General features: G+C 41.5%; 1 protein-coding gene across 16 annotated transcripts in view; it reads left to right on the forward strand.

Annotated features, from left to right (window-relative positions):
* LOC144511288 (myocyte-specific enhancer factor 2A-like) overlaps nucleotides 1-19429 on the forward strand; it is a 229088-nt gene that overhangs the window by 42127 nt on the left and 167532 nt on the right. Inside the window, exon 1 of one of the 16 annotated variants that reach the window (XM_078241496.1) lies at nucleotides 17367-17456. The exons of the other annotated variants lie outside the window; for them this stretch is intronic. The gene's annotated coding sequence lies outside the window, so the exon portion shown is untranslated. Of the gene's footprint in view, nucleotides 1-17366; nucleotides 17457-19429 lie in introns of those variants that run through there. 16 annotated transcript variants of the gene reach the window in all.

The raw sequence follows: 19429 nt of genomic DNA on the forward strand, positions 1-19429 counted from the left end.
AATGTAATGGACATATTTCCCGAGGCAAATTTCTTCAGGCCACAAATCTGACCTGCTCCCCCACCTTAAATGAGAGCGTTGACATCTTGTGATGGTTGCTTTGTCACAAAATGAAAAACTGTAAAATATAATCAATGCAGTGTTACAGTTCAACCTGAAGACAAGAGAACTGGAATAATTTAGTCGAAATACTGTTTTTTAAAAAAAATATACGTTCATTCTGAATGAATTTAATAATGTTGACATTGTAGAACAAATATCATATTTTAAAAACAGCACCCCATTGGTGGTGGGAGCACTTGCATACTGGTAAATCCGAGGTGGGCTACTTAATAAACCCTTTCAGTGCACATTTAGTATAAATCAGAAATAGCAAACGTTTACCTGTGCTGAAAGATTTAGTTTGCTTTTCTCCTGCTGCCTGTGGCAGTGTTCCACTATGCTGATATATTGCCCTCCATGTGCCTTGCAGTTGGTGTTAAGAAGTGTACAATTGCAAAGTTACTAAATGAGGACAGTCCAGGGTGACTTATATCATGACTTCTCTAATACCCCTTCCCTCTCTTCTCTCTTTCCTTTTCCTTTCCTGGAGGGGAATTGCCTAATCTTTTGAGAAAGATTTGTTGAATTTTAAGAGAATCCACAATGATGAATAATCTACAGTTGTTGTAATTGGATTACAGTGGTTCAAGAAGGTGGCTCACCCCACCACCATCTCAAAGGCAATTGAGGATGGGCAACAGATGCTGGCCTTGCCAGCGACACTCAAATCCAAGGGATGAAAAGGAATTGATTTGACTGGTAAATTATGTCGAAGGAATAATTGATATCACAGATTCTTTACAGTGCAGAGGCCATTCGGCTCATTACGTCTGCACCAACTCTCCAAATTACTGCTATTCTCCTGCCTAACCCCTGGTCGCTTTTCAGATAACAATCTAATTGTCTTTAAAAGCCACCATTGAATCTGCCACCATCACACTCTCAGGCCGTATGTCCTGGACCTTAATCAGTCACTGTTTGAAGACGTTTTTTTCTCATTGTTTTTGCTTTTTTTTCAAATTATCTTAAATCCGTCCCCCTCTTATTTTCAATCCTGTCACAAGTGGGAACAGTTTCTCCTTATCCACTCTGTCTGGTCCCCTCATGATATTCTATGTCTTTATCAAATATCCACTCAGCCGCCTTTTCCTAGGGAGAAATAGTCCCAACTTCACCAATCTATCTTCATAACTGAATTTCCTCATCAAAGATCAATTTCAGAATAACTAGCTTCAAGAACAACCAGAGCCCCATATTGTGATTGTTTCCAGAGCCACACTGAACTGCATTGAACATAGACGTGTATTCTGAGCCCCTTCAATTGCAGTGACCCAAATGACTATTCCCACCGTATTAAAAATCCACTTGAATTGGCCCAATATGACCGCTTTGCCCTTCTAGCTATATGTCCTGAAGCTTTGATGAGACTTAATACCAGAAACAAAATCCAGCTTGCTATTCATGGTCTAGAGGTCTATAAAATAATGAGTGACATAGATCAGCTAGATAGTCAACATCTTTTCCCAAAGGTAGGGGAGTCTAAAACCAGAGGGCATAGGTTTAAGCTGGGAGGGGAGAGATACAAAAGGGTCCAGAGGGGCAATTTTTTCACACACAGGGTGGTGAGTGTCTGGAACAAGCAGCGCTCCGAAAGCTAATGGCATTTGCTACCAAATAAACCTGTTGGACTTTAACCTGGTGTTGTTAAAACTCTTACTATGTTTACACAAGTCCAACGCCGGCATCTCCACATCATGGAACAAGCTGCCAGAGGCAGCAGTAGAGGCGGGTATAATTTTGTCTTTTAAAAAGAATTTAGACAGTTACATGGGTAAGTTGGGTATAGAGGGATATGGGCCAAATGTGGGCAATTAGGACTAGCTTAGGTTAAAAGAAAGGGCGGCATCGACAAGTTGGGTCAAAGGACCTGTTTCCATGCTGTAAATCTCTATGACTCTATGAATGAATAATGTGGAACCATTCTTGTGAATCTTTTCTGCGCTCTCTCTCCAGTGCCTTCAAATCTTTCTTAAAATGTGCTGCCAGGACTGAATGGGAATATGCCAGCTGAGGCAGAACTAGCGTCTTGTACAAATTCAACATAAATTCCCTTGTTCTTTTCTCTATACCCTTATTCATAAAATCTAGGTTACTGTATGCTTTGTCAACTGTTCTCTTGAACTGTCCTGCCAGTTTCAATGACTTGTGCATAGATGTTTTACACCCAAATTGTATGAATTAGAGCCTAAAACATCAAGTCGTGTTAATTACATTGTGCAAAGACAGTGATGAGCGACAGCATTTGTCATGTTCTTGTATTGAGAATTGCTTTTTTGATGTGACCAGTTCTTCACACCACTTCATAGTAAAGCAACTACCGTGTTTGGTTAGCTCCTGATAAATTTCATTACTGCTCTGCTGGTAGTGGTCGGAGGTGTGGAAAGGGTTGACAGGAATATGAGCACAGAAGGAAATATTTGAGCAAAACTATACCTGCTAAATCAGCTCCTGACATGAGTACGGATCTTGGAAAAACTGAGCAGATGGCCCAGACAGCGTTGGTGAAGTAAAACAAAGGATTACTGGGTGTGTTTGAAGGTTTAAATGCAAAATTCAACAATTAAATCATACGCAACAGCTTCCTCTTGTCTGCAACTTGGACATCTTTAATGGTTGCAGGGTCAAAACTCTGGAACGTCCTATTGAACAGTGCCCTGGGAGTACCTTCACCACTCAGTCTGCAAGAAAACTTGATGCCATTTTCTCAAGATGATCTAGGGAAGGGCAATAAATGCCAGCCTTGCTAGTGATATCGAAATCTACGGAATGACTATACAAAAGAAATCTTTCCAATTTGCAGACATGCGATTTTGAATGATATATAAATGACAGGTTTGCCTTTACGTCCTGTTAATGCAGAGTTTTGATGCATTAACAACCATGCTCTTTAATGCATCCCAATCCAACGCTGGCATCTCCACACCATGCTCTTTAATCATCGCGGACTCTCAAAGCTGCAGACCTCTGCATATGGTCAACTTAATCAATTGTTATGCTGCAAATTTGTAATGTGAAGTATTACTTTTTCTATATGAATGCTGGGGAAAATACAGAGCACTGAAAATTTACTGCTTGCAGATCAAGCTGCTATTGTTTCTGAAATATGCTAATTTCTGCCAATGAGGGAGTCCAAAATTGCAACTGCTCAGCATGTATGGTACAATTTATATACCTTGCGTGCATTGGAGTTCTCTACTTTTGCCTTGTAAAATTAACCTGTTTGCAAATGGAACCAATTGTAAATGTTAATTGCATAAAGTTAGTCATTTGAAGTTGGTTCTTTGAAACTAGTTTATGGTGTATTTTGGGTACATATTCTATGAAATATTTTAATTCTAAAGAATCATATAATCACTCAGTGCAGCAGGAGGCCATTTAGTCCATTGAGACTGCACCCACTCAGCATCTCACTCGGGCCCACATCCCCGCCCTGTCCCTGTAACCTCACGTATTTACCCCATTCATCCCCCTAACCTACACACCTAAAGACAATTTAACAGGCCCAATCCATCTAATCTGCACATCTTTGGACTGTGGGAGGAAACCAGAGCACCCGCAGGAAACCCACACAAACCCGGGGAGAACATGCAAACTCCACAAGACAGTCACCCAAGGTTGGAATTGAACCCGGGTCCCTGGCGCTGTGAGGCAGCAGTGCTAATCACTGTGCCAGTTATAGAAAATTGAAAGGAATCCCCATGTACATGAAGCAATCACTACTTTGGCTGTAGGGTTAACCTTTGTTCAAGTATTCCAAAAGGTACGTATATTATAGTGTTAATTTTGTTGGATGAATTATTCAAGCAACTGTTAAATCTGCAGCAGCAGGTGAATGCGGCTCCAAGACTCAGGAAGTTTGACATCAGCCAGGACAGAGAAACCTACTTGATTGGCACCCTATCTGTCACTGACACACAGTTGCGGCAGCGTGCGCCATCTACACGATCCAGCATTTATTGCCCCCTCCTAATTCACCTTCAGAAGGTGATGTTGAGCTGCCATCTTGAACCGCTATAGTCCATCTGGTGTACGTACAACCCCAAAGCTGTCATTGTAAATTAGGCAATGTCTTTTTGTCACTTAGTATCTGCTTTAGGCATTAGGTTTCTCTCAATATTGTGCTTGTGTTCCTTTTGTCCCAAGTGTAAATGTGTGCACATGAATTCATTTATGGTTAAATCATTTGATCTCCAGTGATGTGCTTAATAAGGGTGATATTTTAGTGTGCTGCTGGAGGAGGTTGAAATAATTGAATGTTTGATAGACCAGTCCTAATTCCTGTATTGGTTCTATGTTTAATTTCCAGGACAGATTGATATCCTGATTTAATGTTGGACATTAGCGTGCAGTAGAGGAAGCGTTTTGTTGTGCGTGTTCTATCCTAGTTTATAAAGAAGCCTGCAAGAGAAAGTTGAAATGTTAATTTAACAGTTTAGTCTTACTACTTTCTCAACAGAAGTTGTGTTTGACGATCTGTTAAAGAATGCTCTTGCGCCTGATGTTTTGCCTGCCTATTTCCAACCACCAATGTTTTATCTTTTTGCAGTCTACAGACTCAGATTTTAAGATCCTGATACACAAACTACATTTTGGCAATCATCAAATTAATTTGAAAAGAAGCCTATCAATACACTTGCATATTGCAGCTCACTGCATGTGTATGCTTAATCACCTGCTTGCACTGTCTTTCTTCTGTTTCTTAGCATGTGTACAACAGCTTGAGCTAAAGCTCTGACATTATGTTCAGGAAACTCTTAGAATCTTTGTTTCTCCCCACCTCTTCTGCCCACTTGGGCATTTTCCTATAATTTTTGCCTTTTCCACTTTGTTTGCCAGTTGTTGTTGATCATTTGCTTTGTTTCAGTAATTAACCTTCCCTTGTTGCTAATTTTAAAAAAGGGGAACTACGTTTTGATGGGCATTGAGCATTAGAGTACCAACATAGAGCTGGATGTTATGGGACGCCATAGTGTCTGCCCCAATCCCAGTCACATCAATGGCCCTGGGAGCCACTGCTGAGACTACTAGCAACCCCAGAGCTCAGGAGCCCAGACTGAACGGTAACTCCAGGATTGAAGATTTAAAAAAATTTTTTTTATTAGTCACAAGTAGGCTTACATTAGCACTGCAATGAAGTTACTGTGAAAATCCCCTGGTCGCCACACTCTGGCACCTGTTCGGGTACACTGAGGGAGAATTTAGCATGGCCAATGCATCTAACCAACATGTCTTTCGGACTGGGGGAGAAACAGGAGCACCCGGAAGAAACCCACGCAAACACTGGGAGGACGTGCAGACTCCGCACAGACAGCAACCCAAGCAGGGAATCAAACCTGGGCCCCTGGCACTGTGAGGCAGCAGTGCTAACCACTGTGCCACCGTGCTGCAAATTGTGGCAAAGCCAGATGGGTGGGAGGGTGGCGGAGATGTGTTCGGAGCTAAAACTGCCAGACTTCTCTCATGGCGTGTACCTTTCACCCCACCCAGTCCCACCACCACCACAGTTAAAATACCAATTGCAATTAATGGACACTTAAGGGCCTCAATAGGCCCCAGGGTGGGCAGACTGCTGCCTGTGCTTCCCCTATGCCCTGTACCATTTTGGACAAGTTGGGGGTGGTTGGGTGAAGGGAAGGTCACCCACTGGATTATGCGTGCCTCCCTGCCTTCATATCTTCCAGAAAGGGTGCGTAAAATTCAACCCATGTAAGATGTAGGGTAGGAAGGTTCAGCAGCAATTCTCAAATCAGTGGAATTCTCCAACTGCTTTGCTGATACGGAGCCAATTAATACCGACCAAGCTTGTCACTGCAGAAAGAATGGAAGATTTACTCTTGCATCAGTATTGGGCCCTTATATGTCTTTTTGTGAATTGATGGAAGACACGAAGCATACTGTATAATTGTAGATGGACTTGGAGGGAGTAATGTAAGGTAAGTCCCTTTTGTTGAAGGTATAGGAACGCTACAGGAGGAAGTTTACAGTTTATGTTGCATTCAACAAGATAGTCAGTCACGAATAATTGGTTGAGAATTTGATGCTGGGCTTATGATTGTTAGTGCTGGGATCTAATGCTTTTTTTGTGAAACATCTAGTAATGTATCAACTGTACTGAATGTTACTTGTAAAAGGAAAGTAAACATAACTTGTCCTGTAATTGTTTGGACTTAGTTTATCAGAAGCAGATAAGCGGGTTATTAAGAAATGAGCGTGAAGTTGGATGAAATACAAAAATGATGAGGAGATATACTGAGGAGCAAAGGGCACAGTTATTTTGTCACGTGCATTATTTCACAGCAGTGCCAAAGTGACCACACAAATCTGACTGAAATCAGATTCCAGATTTTTGTAGAATGCATTTGTTTGAGAGCCCCTAACAGAGGCTGCCTCACATTCTTTACGCTCGACACAACTACGGGCGCGTCTAGCTGTGAATTAGGATAGGGCTCTGATTGTCCGGTAGTTACAGCACTAGACCAGCAATCCAAACATTTAAATCCCACCGTATCAAGCTGAGTGATTTATGGGTTGATGCCTCATAAAATGGTTCATGAATGTTCTCGGGTGAGGGGCCTGTCACCTGTTCTGAGCTGGCCTACATGTGACTCCATGGCCACAATGCATTGACTCATGGGCAATAAAAAGTGTCTTCCCAGTGCCATGCACACAAACCAGTTTGAAGGGCAGCTAGCAGTCTCAGACCAGCCGCGCTCTATAATTGAGGAAAAATAGAGGTGTAGAGTGAATTAAGGAATGTAGACAGCCTGTAATTGGTAATTTTCTCAAATTGTACCATACATTATTTAATATTTTACACTGCAGTTGTGCACGGTGGTTAGCACTGCGCCCAGGGACCCAGGTTCGATTCCCGACTTGGGTCACTGTCTGTGTGGAGTTTGCACGTTCTCCCCGTGTTTGCGTGGGTTTCCTCCAGGTGCTCCGGTTTCCTCCCACAGTCCAGAAGATGTGCTGGTTAGGTGCATTGACCCAAACAGGCGCCGGAGTGTGGCGACTAGGGAATTTCACAGTAACTTCATTGCAGTGTTAATGTAAGCCTTACTTGTGACTAACAAATAAACTTTTACTTTACTGTCTTACAGAAGTTAAATATTGCCTGCCTATTACATTTTTAATGATGATCTGAATGGGAAAACGTATTCAATTTGATTATTTTAAGGGAAAGAGTGGGTTATCAACACATCTTTAACTTCATTCTTTTAAAAAAGGTTATTTGTTTGTCTTTTCCCTTTTAATTTAGAAGTAGGCATAAATTATATTGGACCAATAGAAGAAGAAAACTTGGAACAATATATAAGAATACTAGCTTAGCTCAGCCAAATTTGGTTTTCTTCATTAGTTTTCATCAGTGACCAATTCTGACCTTTCTGCTCAGAGTTTGGCTGATATGAAGCACAAGTGAGAAGGGCTCTCATAGAAACTTATCAAATTCTATCAGGGTTAGACAGGGTAGATTCAGAAAGAATGTTCCCAATGGTGAGAGTCCAGAGCTAGAGGTCACAGTTTGAGGATAAGAGATAAATCTTTTAGAACTGAGGTGAGGAGAACTTTCTTCACCCAGAGAGTGGTGATTCTGATTTGATTTTGATTTGATTTGATTTGTTATTGTCACATGTATTAGTATACAGTGAAAACTATTGTTTCTTGCGTGCTATACAGACCGAGCATGCCATTCATAGAGAAGGAAACCAGAGAGTGCAGAATGTAGTGTTACAGTCATAGCTAGGGTGTAGAGAAAGATCAACTTAATGCAAGGTAGGTCCATTCAAAAGTCTGACGGCAGCAGGAAAGAAGCTGTTCTTGAGTCGGTGACCTCAGACTTTTGTATCTTTTTCCCGACGGAAGAAGGTGGAAAAGAGAATGTCCGGGGTGTGTGGGGTCCTTAATTATGCTGGCTGCTTTGCTGAGGCAGCGGGAAGTGTAGACAGAGTCAATGGATGGGAGGCTGGTTTGCATGATGGATTGGGCTACATTCACGACCATTTGTAGTTTCTTGCACTGCAACTCACTACCACAGAAAGTAGTTGAGATCAAAATGTTGTGTGATTTCAAGTAGAAATTAAGATATAGCTGTTGGGGCTAAGGGGATCAAGGGATGGTGGGGGGCTGGAGGTGGCATAAGGATATTGAATTTGATCAGCCATGATTATCATGAATGGTGGAGCAGGCACGAAGGGCTGAATGGCCTACTCTTGCTTCTGGTTTCTATGTTTAAGCCTTAAAATCTGTAAGAGGGATGAAATCCCAAATTAACAGCACGTGGATTGTCCGGGCATTGATCCCGCTTTCAATTGAGTGAAATTTTCGTGGCAAATTAGTGCATGCTAAAGATGAGACCATCTTTTGCATGAGATTCAAAAGAACGTGATTGCGATCAAGTTCACGTGTCAGGTACGGGAAAGTATCTAGATGGTAGTCAGTACATTACACGTTTATTTAAAACGTATCCTTTTCTGTTGCTTTCACCCTGAAATAAGATTTTCCTATTGACTGGAGAAACACAGCATATTTCCATTGCCAGAACCATAACCATGTGCTGCTAATGACCCCACTAAGTTTTTCTACTGCTTTGTTTCTTAAACATAGCTGCTTAGATAAAGGGTAGTGAGCATTTAGGGAGTGGACCAGATGGCTCAAATGGAGAAAACACAAAACTTGATGGGCTGAATGGCTTATTCCTGAATTGGAATGCTCTCCAACATGATAAATTGTCCTGTTACAGATCAGATTAATGATGTGGAGGATATCAAGAGATGATTCTGACTTGAATTCCTGAGTTATATTTATTCAGCTCCACTTTCCAAATTCATAGAACCATGGAATCCCTATTATAAAAGGAGGCCATTCAGCCCATTGGATCTGCGCCAACTCTCAAAGAGCCTTTTACCCAGGCCATCTTACTAGGCCCTCCCCTCTGCCCTCTCCCCGTTACCTCAAGCATTTACCATGGCTAATCCACGTAATCTACACATCTTTGGACACTAAAGGGCAATTTGCCATGGCCACTCCACCTAACATGTACACCTTTGGACTGTAGGAGGAAACCGGAGTACCCAGAGGGAACCCGCACAGTCACCCAAGGCCGGCATCAAACCTGGGCCCCTGGCGCTGTGAGGCAGCAGTGCAAACCCACTGTGCAGCCCAATCACTTATTTTTCCTCCCATAATATTCATGGTATTCATGTTTTCTATATCTATTGCTGACATTATGGTCTGCATATTTACTGTGGGTGGGTATGTAAATGGGAATGGAAATTCCCCCCATGTGCTGAGGAGTTTTAACTCCACAGCCTGTGTCTTCTAGCTGCCCAGAAATCAGCTTGATTGATGGACTTGGCTTCCAGCTGGGGCCGGGAGTAATCCAGAGCACCTCTTGGGACCAGACAGATCAGATACTGGGGTTGGGGGTTTCTGATGTGGGTGGGGGCACGGGGTGGGGTGATGCTTGGAGGAAGAACTGCTCCTTCCTCTGGCCCACAAGGAGTGCTTACCTTCACCCTGAAGCTGTCCTCCCCTCGCTATAGCCAGGTTTCTCGAGGCTGGGGATCCAGTCTGCACATAGTAAAAGCTGCAAAGCGCTTAAATCAGAGATTTCTAGTCTTGGGTTGAAAAATGCCCCCCCCCCCCCGCGCGCTTCTTGTCACATTTCCAATAAAGTTAAAAAGTCACCGCAGTCCCAGACGACCATAGACTGACTGGTGGTGATTTAACCTGAGGATCACCACACCTCGGGCAAGGTTGAGAAGGCAAAGCCTTCATGAATAACCTCAGCCTGTACAGGAATGGAACCAGTGTTGTTGGCATCACTCTGCATCGTTAACCAGCCGTTCCGCCAACTGAGCTGACCCACCTCCGGTAAAACCTGAAAGTCAGTAGGATTGGAGCTGGCTTCCTGGTGGGCTTGGAGATTTTTCCCATTTGAATTCCTCCCCTACGTCCAATTCCACATGCTAACCCGTGGTTTAGCTCCCCCCACTAAGGAATTTTTAAAAAATCTGTGGGTCACATTCTCTGTTATGATTGTTAGCAAAACATTTAATAAATGTAAATTTATTTTACAAATACAAAGTTCCTATGATTATTCATTTTCCCCCCTCCACTGTACATTATTGACAAGACTATCAGGCTATGTGGATCACAACACCATGTCTTTTGACTCTGGCAATATTTCTTATGATTAGCTACAGAACTGTGGAGGGGTAAATAAAGGAACAATTGTGCACTTGACCAGAGATTAAGCTTCTTCTGATTTTTGGCCATTAATTATTACCTGAAAGATGATCTTCAGGCTGTGTATGTGAAGAGTTGGCCAAGAACATTCTCTTCACTTTAGAGATGTTGTTGTGGAAACATGATCTAGTCTCAGTAAACATTTGATTCCTGATCTTTTAATGTTATCACAACGGGCGATTATGTATTTATTGATACAAGTAGATTAGAATTAATAATTTAAAATCTCTGTTTTTTGTTTGTTGACCACTTCTATCATTGTTAATCAAATGACAATCAAATGTTGGAACAAAATATACCAACATTTCTGACTTGTCAATTGTGTTGCTGAATCTAGGGATGGCACGGTGGTTAGCTCTGCTGCCTCACAGCGCCAGGGACCCGGGTTCAATTCCCGACTTGGGTCACTGTCTGCGGGGAGTCTGCACGTTTCCTGACTGGTGATATTATTCTCAAGTTTGGTGACTGTATTCGAAAGGGTAATTTTGGATGTATGTTGTTGGTGATAAATGCCTGCAGATCACTCTTGATGTTAGCTTTTTTGTATTTTTATATTAAATACTTCCTTGGGTAGTGGGGGGTTGGTTAGTTCAGTGGGCTGGATGGCTTGTTTGTGATGCGGCGCAACATCAACAGGGGGGGTTCAATTCCCGTACTGGCTGAGGTTATCCACGAAGGTCCACTTTCGTGCCCTTGCCCCTCATAGAGTCACATAACACAGAAGCAGGCCCAGCATGTCTATGCTGACCATCAAATACCAATCTCATTTACCAGCACTTGGACCATAGCATACTATGCCTAAGTGCTTGTCCAGATGCCTCTTAAATGTTGCACAAGTACCTGCCTCCACCACCCTCTCAGGCAGCATGTAACAACATATTATGGTGGTGTGGTGACATAACGTGTGGTGACTCTCATGTCAAATCATCACCAGTCAGCAGTCTCTCAAAGGGGAGAGCAGCCCATTGTCCTCTGGGACTATAGTGGAGCACACACTTCCTTGGGTTCAGCGACGCTAATTACTCTCATAAGTAGACCTTGCACTCCCTACCAATCCAATTGACTGTTTGCCTGCCCATTGTTTTATAGATGGGTATCCATTTACTGAATCAGGTAACAAAAAAACATTCTGTGATTCACAGCTGTTTTATTGTTTTGCTACAGTTCGGTACAAATATCAGTTTTCACTCTTCACTTCTTGATCCTCTCCCTGTCTAGAAACCCCCCACGCCTGCCAGGGGCAAAACCCAGCTCTAAAGTACAGACTTCAATGAGCATCGCCTGCTCTCAATTCACTCTGAAGCTATCCTGGTTCCAAGGGACCTGCATTGCTAATATTGTCATCCGTTAACGTTACATTAACATAGTAAGATTCACATTGTATACCACCGTGCGATTGCCTGGACTTCAGCACACAGGATGCAAATTTTATCACACCGTAGTTCGGGCGTAAACCATTCGAGAGATCCATTTGCCAACAAAAGAGTAAATATCAGCATTCTGCGAAAGCAGTATATTTTATGTAATTTCCTTGCAATCAGCAGCAACTGACCCTTGGAGTATGGTTACGGTTCCTCAACTCAGTTGCCACAGGGTCACCGATGCACTACTTGCCTCTGCTGCCTCTGCGCAATGTGGTCGAAACTCTAGTACCAGATTGCTTTGAAGAAATAGACCAAAGGGGCATGGAATCCTGTGATGGTTGACTTTAAAATGGTGTGTGCCCAAATATGCAACTACTAAATAAATGTACCATAAACAACCTCACAGGAAAATACTCCACTGGGTCTCAGAGAGAAAAACAAGTTTCTAAATTGCCCTCTGGGGATTTCGAGCATACTGTCACTAGTAATAGCGAGATACTTCTGGTTTGATGCTGGAGCATACTTCATTTTCTGGAGAACTAATTGAATAAATTTAGGGCCCCATGTTCCAGCTGTTGAATATAAAGATATTCTTCAAAGGAAATCTGCGTGGGTAAGATAATCCCCCCCCCCCCCCCCCCTCCATGAATAGAATCAGTTTGATGATTAATGAATTGTAGTCAAAAGTTTAACTTTAAATAAAATCAAATATTCTCTTCACAGGTTGTAAAGTTTTCTTTTTAATCGGTGGTAGAAATTGGGAGAGCAGGTCTTTTGTTTTGAGATCCACGGACAATCAAATGTTGGAACAAAATATACCAACATTTCTGACTTGTCAATTGTGTTGCAGGATCTAGGGATGGCACAGTGGTTAACGCTGCTGCCTCACAGCGCCAGGTACCCGGGTTCAATTCCCAACTTGGGTCACCATCTGTGGGGAGTCTGCACGTTCTCCCCGTGCCTGCGTGGCTTTCCTCCGGATGCCCCAGTTTCCTCCCACACTGCGAAAGACGTGCTGGTTAGGTGCATTGGCCATGCTAAATTCTCCCTCAGTGTCCCCAAACAGGCGCTAGAGTGTGGCAACTAGAGGATTTTCACAGTAACTTCATTGCAGTGTTAATGTAAGCCTAATTGTGACTAATAAATAAACTTAATAAGCTACTTGTTTTTTATTTGCTTAATGTTGTCACCTTGCTGAAGGAATTTTCTCTATTTTCATAATAATATATTGGTAATTTGGTGAAGAGCTCCTTAACCAGACCAGTAAAAGACAGCCTGACTAATGTCAAGGAATTAATGATCCGTAGTCCTACTGTTTACAATCATTTTGTAATTTCATTGTTTTGTTTGTTCAATTCTTACATTCTTTCCCCTCTAATGAATTGGTCCAGAGGTCCTCGAATGTTGTTTATCAACTATTCAACAGGAGATCTTAGTCAGTAATGTTAGTTGACTCTGGGAAAGCTTGTTATTTTTAATCTATGTGAGTTCTTAGAGAACTGTAATTGAAATTGGGAATTCATTTTATATAGAGTATAATATCTCTTGTGAGGCTGAGTTGACTAAGTTGCATAATGACATTGGGTTGGCCATTTATGGACTTTTAATAACATTTAAAGTTTAATGTAGTGATATTACAGATAAGTAGATACATTAGTTTTGGCATTCTTGTTATTTGCTGAAGATCAAAAGATTTGCACTTGAAAGTTATTGTAACTTTCTAGAAACTTATTGTAACTTTCAGAATAATTTTACTTCTGGTATTTGGGTTAATAATTCAAGCAAGATGGGTGTAAGTTTGAAAGCAAGAATCACAGAACTGTTATGGTGCTTAAGGTCATTTGGCCCATTGTGTCTGCACTGGCTCTCCAAACGAGCACTATAGCTTAGTGCCATTTCCCCATACCACTGCGCATTGTTTCTATTCAAGTAATCATCTAGTGCTCTCTTGAATGCCTCAATTGAACCTGCCTCTACCACACTTCCAGGCAGCGCATTCCAGACCCGAACCACTCATTGTGTGAAAAAGGTTTTTCTGACCTTGCATGTGCTTCTTTTGTAAATCACTTTAAATCTGTGCCCTCTCATTCTTGATCCTTTTACAAGTGGGAACAGTTTCTTTTGATCTACTCTGCCCAGCCCCCTAATGATTTTAAACATCTCTGTGAAATCTCCACTTAGCCTTCTATTGTCCAGCGAGAATAGTCCCAACCTCTTCAATTTATCCTCGTAACTGAAGTTTCTCATCCCTGGAACCATTCTTGTACCTCGTATGATTCTCTCCAATGCATTCACATCCTTCCTAAAGTGTGATGCCCAGAACTGTATACTTCGTAGACTCTGTAGATTTGGTATTTAACATTTCTGTTCACATAGATGTGGAGAATAATGCATAGAGTGAGATATTTTGGGTATGTTTTTGCAGAGCTCAGTGTTTGGTCTTTGATATTTAAATGATCATATTTCTGTGAACAAATGCAGATGCATCAAGCAGTTGCACTCTTGGTACCAAAAATGTTACTGGCTGTTACTGTTGACATTTAGTTGATTCTGCCAGAAAGACTGTCCTTCTTTTGACTATTGTCTCTGGTTGCCAATACACAGTAATTATAGCATGATCTTTGGTATAGGGCAAAGATTACTAATGCAAGCTTGTGCTAAGCAGCGAAACTGAGGCAACGTGAAGCAAATTTCCAAGCTGAAGTTTTATTTTCCTGGCACAACCTGCGGGCAAAACAACAATATCTTCAGGAGTAAATGTTCTGACTTTCTCACTTCTGTCTTTGTTATTTGTGGTGAACTGGACATGAACCTGTTATAAAATTGTGCATGTCATTTGGGGAGTGAGTGATATTGTATTTGAACTGAAATATTTACCATTCTGATTTCAACATTCAGCAGTTATATTGCTGGCATTTAACCATAAGAGCCCGAGGGTCCTTTGTCAGAACAATTCTGCATGGGGGGAAAAAAAGTAATGTGTAAGGCATCTGGTAGAGGTTGCTATTGGTGAATGTGTTGTGACTTCCCATTGGATAGCCGCCTTATATTTTTGTTTTACCAAGATATTATCTTGAAAAATGTAAGGGAGGCTGTCTCACTGCTATTCTATTTGTATACTTTTCTTTCTGGTAAGAATCTTATTAGGATTTGGAAATGGATAACCTGCGCTCCACATGTGTGTTGGAACAGTTTAAAGTTTATTTATTAGCGTCACAAGTAGACTTGCATTGACACTGCAATGAAGTTACTGTGAAAATCCTCCAGTTGCCACACTTCGGCACCTATTCGGTTACACTGAGGGAGAATTTAGCAAGGCCAATGCACCTAACCAGCACGTCGTTCGGACTGAGAGAGAAAACCGGAGCACCCAGAGGAGACCCATGCAGACACAGGGAGAACGTGCAGACTCCACACAGACAGTGACCCAAGCCGGGAATCGAACCCGGGTCCCAGGCGCTGTGCGGCAGCAGTGCTAATTATGTCGCCATGAACAGTTCTCCGCTCGTTTCGATCGATAATGATAGAAATGTGCCAGGTAGTTGTGGTTTTCTATGGTGCATAGCTTCACAAATACTGTCAGTACTCTATTAGTGTATCCAGTGCATGCTATTTTTAAATTCCATAGTGCATTTCTATAAAAGAAGTTGAAGAACTCGATAAAGAACAAGAAGTTCAAATGTTGTCAGCAAGTTGCTTTCGATGTTAAAATCTTTGATCAACCAAGTCTTTAAATTGCAATTGGAAAGGCAACATTTGGCTTTCCATGCCTGTCCTTGTGCTAACTTTCCCATTGGATCTACTGTTCTAAACCCATTTCTGTGCTGTTTGCTTTTATCAAAATATTTCTTCAATAATTTATCTAATTAACTCTTAAAAGTTACGATTTGATTTTGGCTTCAACAACTCTTTTTTTGGGGAAGCATTCCACATCCTGCAAATCCGGTCAGTGAAAGAAGAATTCTGAACTTTTTAATGTTTAAATACAAAGCATGAAGTTATGCTCCCTTTTCCTTGTTTCATCAATTGGTAGAATTGTTAAATGTAACTTTCTGAAAACAAGTTTTAATATCGTTCAACAGCAAGTGCTGTTCCTAGATGAATGGTTTTAAAAAAAATCAAATGATGTAGAATTTGAGAACATTTTGAAGTATTCTTATTGGTTTTTTTCAGCCATGATTTTATCATCAGAAAATTCCGAAATTCTTTTCTAAGTGCATGAAAGTATTTGTTGTTGATGAACTACAAGATATACCCCACAGTTAGAATGGAAAGGCTTATATTTTAGCACATTAATAAAAGGAATATTGGGGTGAATAGGCCCTGAACTGCTCTCGATAGCAGAGGGCACAAGAAATTAGAAATGAGAGGGAAAAATGGTACTCAATTTGTGGGGGTGCACTTTGAAAGCTAAATTTATGTTCTAACTAAAGCCTTAAAATTCTATATTTAAACTAGAAATTTCTGAAGAAAATCAGCTCCTTGTAGTAATTACTAACTGGTGAATTGTGGGGTAAAGATTGGTCTAAAATCGTCTAATTGAAAGCTCTGAGTATTTTCAAGCATGTTTGGTTATTCATCAAACACAAAATTATACATTGAGTAAATATTAATATTTATTGGTTAAAGTATTCCTTTAGGAGGAACCTAAGTACAGAGGTAGGCCATGTTGCAATATGGCTTGAGAGATAGCAGCGTGACATCACTCAAGGCAAGTGTGTGTGTGATCCAGTCTTAGTTTCACTTTTGCCTGTAAGCAGAACATAGCACAGACTGCTCTGCTGTTGATGCCTTCAAGCTTTCTACCTTTGTCTAGCTGTACTTATGTGTATAAACAAATTAATTCACAATGTGTTTGCACAGTCCCTTGGGTATGATTGGTGTTATTATATGATTATAAAAACATGATGGGCTATTTAGCTCCTCAAGCCTGTTCCACCAATCAGTACGAGCATAGCTGATCTATGACCTAACTCCATGTTGGACTAATCCTAACTCTGCTAATGCTTAGTTACCAGGAACCTATCAGTCTCGGATTCAAAATTAACAATTCACCTAGCATCAGCTGCCATTTTGGAAAATTCCATACAATGGACCGTAACTTCCAAGCTCGGATTTGTGGGGTACCCCAAAGATGCGCTGAGGAACCCCTCTCAGAACTTCAAAGGGACGGGTTTGCACGCCAATTGTCCAGAAGTGCTAACTTCTTCTGGGCAGTGGTCTAGCGCAGGGAATGATCCGAAAGTGCAATTTAAATTGTAAACTTTGGATGGTTCCACCAGGGTTATGCCAATAGTTACTCAGAGGCAAAAGAATTAAAACCTCTTCTAATTTCTGAGTATTGTAAACACCCACAAGACTTGCCTCAACCACACGCACACTCCTGACCATCGCCATGATATTCCCCAGCCCTCAAGGAACCATGTCCCTGTTGGCTCGACTGGACCCAAGGTGATCTCTTGACTCCCACACCTCTGACTGACCCCCACCCCCCTGACCTCTGACACCCCATGCCACTGAAGTCATATCCTCTTACCGTAGGCACATACTTTCTACTGGCCAGAACATTTTACTGGGCCCTTTAAACATAGCAGCCATGCAGTAACTAGTTCACTTAAAAAGGAGGCATGGTATACTTGAATTTGCCGGAGCTGCACTGTGTTGGGACCTGCGAGGAGTCTTTTGATGCAGGCCCCAAGCAGCTCTGGCCATCGGAGGTTTGAGCACAATTTTCGAGACCAGGTAAGTGTGCATTAAATTCTTCTTATGCCTGTGGGCCATCGTTTCTAGTCGGAAGGGGTGTGTGTGTGTGTTTTAAAAAGTATCGCTAATTTTAAAAAGAATCTGGGTGTTTGGACGTTTTAATTTGTAATTACTTTCTTGTTCTCGTGATAAGCAACTGGTAATAGAGTAGGACTTGTATTGTCACCTGAAGCTTCATTTGCATTAAGCCTACAATATGGGTACAAACCAATTATGTAGCTATAAAGATTGCAGATTTTTAGTGTGAGTTACCAATGTGACTACAACATGCTCACTTTCTCTTGATGATTTATGCCTATTCATCAAATCAGATCTCAGACCATGGCCCCCACACTCAAATAGAAGTGCCCTCTGACTGCAGAAATCCCTCAACAGTGCAGCTAGATTTTTAGACAAAACAAGAAACTGAAACCTTTAGTCTTTTAACTGTTTAAAAAAAACTGTAATTTTTAAAGTAGTTTATTTAAAAACCTCACTGAATCTCATTCTATTTTCCTGTGTCCTTTAATGCATTTTTGTGATGATATGTGTAAATCACACAATTAACTATTAGGGGATGTTCTGGGGACCCGGGTTCAAATCCCGCCATGGCAGATTGCTTATTGAATTCCAATTCAAAAATCTAGAATTAAGAATCTATTGATGACCATGAAACCATTGTCGATTGTTGGAAAATCCGTCTGGTCACTAATGTCCTTTTAGGGAAGGCAATCTGCCGTCCTCATCTGGTCTGGCCTACATGTGACTCCAGAGCCATAGCAGTGTGGTTGACTCACAACTGCCCTTGGGCAACTAGGGATGGGCAATAAATGCTGGCCAACCAGTGATGCCCATGTCTCATGAATGATTAAAAAAAAGAAGCTTTCTGAATGCAGATTCTTAAAGGTGTTGTGTTTTATTTGCATGAATTATAGTTAAATGTGTTGAAACTTGTATTTTAAAATGCAAAGAAGCTTTAAGTGTATGGCTGCTTTTGTGGACTTGTTGCTTACACTGATTATGATGCACACATTTTGATGTGATTGGGAGGTTACTTTGATGTAAAGTGATATTGGCAAAAATGAGGCAACTTTGGGTGCATTTTTGGGTTGTAATTTTGGACTATTCCAAAGGAAAAAACTCTCGGCTCTGCATTGGGTTTGCTTCACTTGAGTTCCTGTTTTCTAATTGTCTCGTGTGCACCATCATTCTGTACAGATGTGATCATTTTCATTGGGACAATTAGACAACTGCTACCCATTCAGGCACAGCGCAATCTTTGTATACCTTGTTAAAATCTGTAAAGTATGATGGTCTGCTACATTTTAATATCAGTGATTGGCCTTTTGGAGTACTTCATCACTTTAAATGCTTTAATCTCATCATCTCTCTCTGTAATTATTGTTCAGAATCTAAAAAGCCTATAAAATGCTAAACATAAGCTCCAAGAGCGCTTTAAGAGAAATGCAGAATGACTGGAGGAACACAAAAGCGACTGCGTAGCAACAGCAAGCCGAGAAGCGTGATCTGTGCTTTTGCAATGTGCTGTAGATTGCATATGGGCCCACCCACTACAACCTTTGCTCCTCCCCTATCAGCTAATGGAAGTGAACTAATCTCTCGCTGATAAGGCAGCTGTAGTGGAAAGGTAGCGTGAGCACTTTGTCAAATTCCTCAACACAAACTCTCCCAGCCCAGCCAGTCTCCTCCACCTGCTCTCACTGAAGAGGTGACATTTCTTTTTGAAACGAGCTATCAAATCAACCAAATAAGGCAAAACCCCAGACCGAGATGGCATGCCAGCAGAGATTTGGAAGTGTGATAGGCTCGGGCTTGTTAATAATCATAACAGCCATCTTTAAGAGTTTATGGGATCAGGAAAAAGTTAACAGAACCTTAAGGATGTTAACACATTATCCGGAAACAGAAATGCTCCAAAAATGTTTGCAGCAACGACCAAGGAGCAGGTTTCC

The sequence above is a fragment of the Mustelus asterias genome, chromosome 24 (assembly GCF_964213995.1).
Source record: "Mustelus asterias chromosome 24, sMusAst1.hap1.1, whole genome shotgun sequence".
In the NCBI taxonomy this organism is placed as follows: Eukaryota; Metazoa; Chordata; class Chondrichthyes; order Carcharhiniformes; family Triakidae; genus Mustelus; species Mustelus asterias.